Below are 4,268 nucleotides of genomic sequence, written 5' to 3' on the forward strand. Positions count from 1 at the left end.
CCCAGTCCCCCACCGCCCTCCCCTCTGAAGCCCTCAGTTTGTTTCCCAGAGTCCATAGTCTCTCATGGTTCATTCCCCCTTCTGTTTACCCCCCCCTTTCTTCTTCCCTTTCTTCTCCTACCGATCTTCCTACTTCTTATGTTCCATAAATGAGTGAAACCATATGATAATTGTCTTTCTCTGCTTGACTTATTTCGCTTAGCATTATCTCCTCCAGTCCCATCCATGTTGCAGCAAATGTTGAGAAATCGTTCTTTCTGATGGCTGAGTAATATTCCATTGTATATATGGACCACATCTTCTTAATCCAGTCATCTGTTGAAGGGCATCTCGGCTCCTTCCACAATTTAGCTATATATAGGGATTCTTAAAAAATTTTTAAAATAAGGATATCACATTGAAAAAATCTAAACTGTGTATTTGCACAGTAATCAAATATAGAGTGCTTGATTCTAAGTTGGTAGTTCTTATATAAACTTTTTTTTTTTAAGTGCAGATTTCTGGAACAATACAGAGAAGATTAGCATGGCCCCTGCGGCAGACGACACACAAATTCATGAAGCCTTCCCTATTTAATAAATAAATAAATAAATAAATAAATAAATAAATAAATAAATGTGCAGATCCTCCCCACTCTTTTTATTAGCCTCTCTTAAGAATCAGAGTGAAATGTTTTCTTTGATTTTGCCAAACTTTAAGGACCATGTAAATTCACAAGGGATTGTGCAGAGAAAAAGATCTTCCAGTTTAATTAAATATTTAGGTAGGAAAGAGTCATTGTTTTCATCATATGTTTTCAATCAAACATTTTAAAAATTAAAATAAGGGGGTGCTTGGGTGGCTCAGTCGGTGAAGCGTCTGCCTTTGGTTCAGGTCATGATCTCAGGGTCCTGGGATTGAGCCCCACGTGGGGCTCCATGTTCAGTGGGGAGCCTGCTTCTGCGTCTCCCTCTGCCCCTCCCCCAGCTTGTGTTCTCTCTCTCTCTCTCTGTCAAATAAATAAATGAAATTAAAAAAAATAAAAATAAGATTAAACTCCCCACTGAAATGGTTTGGAACACGGTATTATTTTTAATTCGCAAAGGCATATCATATCTCAAAACCTATCTACGTGATGATTTTGAACCTCGGTTTTATTTCCTTATAGATATGGAGAGTAGGTGCTTAGTAGACGCCTAGAGTTTTTAGAGTCCCCGTTAAATTATTTTCTGTAAATGGAGTAAAATATCATAATTTCGACTTTTAAAATGTATTTTTTTAATCCAAGCCATCAAGCACACAGCTGAAAACTGAAGCAGCTCAGAACAGCTTACAGTGAGAAGAGAGCAGTCCGCACATCGGTGCTCTCACTTCCAGCCTGTCTCTCGCGGAGCAGCCGCTGTTAATCATTTATGGTGTAAGTTCTGTTGGTGGTTACCTAATGCATCTCTAAATTACATACTTACATCGCCACTTCTTGATCTGTCAACATTGGATATTAAATATTGATTTTCTGCTATCATGGGTGACGATTTAGTTCCTCCATTGTCCCAATTTGTATTTTTGTATTTTTATTTTTAGTTTCTTTGCAACTGTAAATAATATGCTAAAAACTATCTTATTCCATTGGTTTTTCAAAGCCTTTTGTGACGGCTCCTTTTATGATGAGAATATTAACACCCCTACCCTTTCTTCCACATTTCTTCCCTCCCTTATTTCCTGACTTCTGTTCACTGTCCTCTAACCTTCACGATGTCAGTGTTGATAAATTTATATTCTGTTGTAATCATAATTAACCTTGTCTATAGGTTGGTTGTATGTGTTGAAATAGAAAAAAATAGTGTTCGCTCTTTTACGAGTCATGACTGGTTTGTCACAGACCCATGTCATGTGCTTCAAGCATACCGCTTTGTGGTCTCATCGTCATGAAACTTGAACCTCCCCAAGGGAAAAGTTCTAGGCATCAAGGTTAAATGTCTCTCGTTTCTTATATTCTGTCTCATTCAGGACCACACTCCAGTTTAGTTGCTGTATATTTGAATTGTGATTTTTTTTTTTAAGATTTTATTTATTTGAGAAAGAGCACAAGAGCGGGGGTGGAGAGGCAGAGGGAGAGGGAGAAGCAGACTCCCCACTGAGCAGGGAGTCCAATGCAACGTCAATCCCAGGACCCTGGGATGGTGACCTGAGCCGAAGGCAGACACTTAACCAACTAAGCCATCCAGGCGCCCCGAATTGTAAATTTTAATTGATTTTTTTTCCTACTTTCTGATTGCTTTCTCTCTTATTGTTGCTGGTGAATGAAAAATAATGGGCCTTATTCACTGTTATTTGCATATCTTATTGATTGTGTTGATTGAATTTTTTCTTCTCCTAACCCCTGGAGAGTGTCCCCTTGGAGTGCTCTGGTTTCACATTCTAACATGGACTGATTTTTTTCAGAACAGCTGCTCAAGTGTCACCTTGAAGTGTGCTTTCAGTAGATGCCTGGTTAGTGACATGGTTTCGCAGATCCCTTATCAGCCTCTGTCTTGGTGTTCACCTTCGGGTAAATCCTTCAGAAAGAGTGCAATCTAAACTCTGTGAGTTCTTGCGTTTCATAAGAGGAAAATGACCATTTCCCATTCTAAGTTGATAGCTTTTGTAGGGTACCCTTGGTTCAAAATGATTTTTCCTCAGAAATTAGCTGCTGAGAAGACTAATGCAGTTGAAGTTCTATTTCCTGTGGGTGACCTGTTGCTGCTCTCTGGAAGATTTAGAATATTCTTTTATTTTGGTGCCCTGACATTTCACAGTGATATATCTGAGTCTGGGTCTTTAAAAATTAGGACGTATTTAAAGACATATAAAGGGGCATAAAGAATAACATATTGGAAATAAAACACTGGATATTCCTTTTTTCGTTTAGTCTCCTTGGCTCGCGAAGGTCCCCCTTATTAGAATTTTTATGAGCAGAATGGATTGATCCTCTGTGTCTCTTCTTTTTTTTTTTTCCTGCTATTATCTATTTCGTTGAGGTTTTGTTACTGTTATTTCTTTGGGTGGAAAATTCGTTGACTTTATCTTCCAATTATTCATTTGATTTTAGATTTTTTATTACCAAATTTTCTTGTTTCAAAGAGCTGGTTCTTGTTTTACTTCTTTAGATTGAGACATAATTGACCTATAGTGCTATATGAGTTCACGGCGTACGACATAATGATCTGATACATACATGTATTGCAAAATGATCACGGTAGTAAGTTCGGTGAACAGCTACCCCATATACTTGCAATTTTTTTCTTGGGATGATTTCTTTTAAGATTTACTCTCTTAGCAACTTGCAAATTACACGATACAATGTTGTAAACTACAGTCATCATGCTGTATATTGCATCCCCAGGACTTAGCCTATGACCTGAAGTTCCGTTCTTGCTTTCTGAGGGTCCCCTTATGTAAGTACTTTCTATGAGTACTGTGTCTTTTTTTTTTTTTTTTAAGATTCTGTTTATTTATTTGAGGGAGGGACGGAGAGAGAGAGAGAGAGAGAGAGAGAGAATGAGCTGGGGGAGGAGCAGAGGGAGAGAGAGAAGCAGGCTCCCCGCTGAGCAGGGAGCCCCACGTGGGGCTCAGTTCCAGGACCCCGGGATCATGACCTGAGCCGAAGTCAGATGCTGAACCAACTGAACACCCAGGCGCCCCCATGCCTATATTTTTAGCTCCTCTCTCATCCCTGTCTGTCACACCTGAACCCAGAACCACACTGGAGCTGTGTTGAGAAGATTGGTTCCCTTCTCCACGGCAGCTACCTCCTAGAATATTCTGAACTGCCACCTCCTCAACTTCTATCAGTTGCTGTCTTCCAGAAGTTTGCTTAAATCTCTCATCTGCAAGGTCACCCTCTGAAGAGCTTGCTTTTCTTCCTGTTTTTATTCCTAGACTAGTATTTTAATGGGATTTCTGCAGAGAAGAGAATCAAAAATATGCCCTCAGCATGTCGATGCCATCGTGAATCAAAAAAAGAAGTAAGGATTTTCCATTCCGTCCTCATTTAAAAACTTAGAGACGTGTTGAAAAGCAGGCAAGTTTATGACACATTTCTCCCGAGGGACCATATAAGGGTAAACTTCCACCTTGTTTGAATATGAAACAATTATGTTCTCATTAGGAATGAGAACCCCTTGTGTCTCGTACCTGACAGATACTGTCTCCTTGAATGCTCATTGTACAGGTGGAGAAATCGAGGCTCAGTCCAGCGGTTCACACAAGGCCACACAGCTAGTTAGTGGCAATTCAGTTTCAAAACCGAG

The 4,268-nt window shown here is 39.6% G+C and overlaps 1 non-coding gene across 1 annotated transcript; it reads left to right on the forward strand.

Moving 5' to 3' along the window:
* The first annotated feature begins 471 nt into the window (after window positions 1–471).
* On the forward strand, window positions 472–576 carry LOC113250969 (U6 spliceosomal RNA). Its single transcript, XR_003314288.1, has one exon. It is a non-coding gene; the product is annotated as a U6 spliceosomal RNA (small nuclear RNA).
* Window positions 577–4,268: the final 3,692 nt, after the last annotated feature.

Source organism: Ursus arctos, unplaced genomic scaffold, assembly GCF_023065955.2.
Source record: "Ursus arctos isolate Adak ecotype North America unplaced genomic scaffold, UrsArc2.0 scaffold_1, whole genome shotgun sequence".
In the NCBI taxonomy this organism is placed as follows: domain Eukaryota; kingdom Metazoa; phylum Chordata; class Mammalia; order Carnivora; family Ursidae; genus Ursus; species Ursus arctos.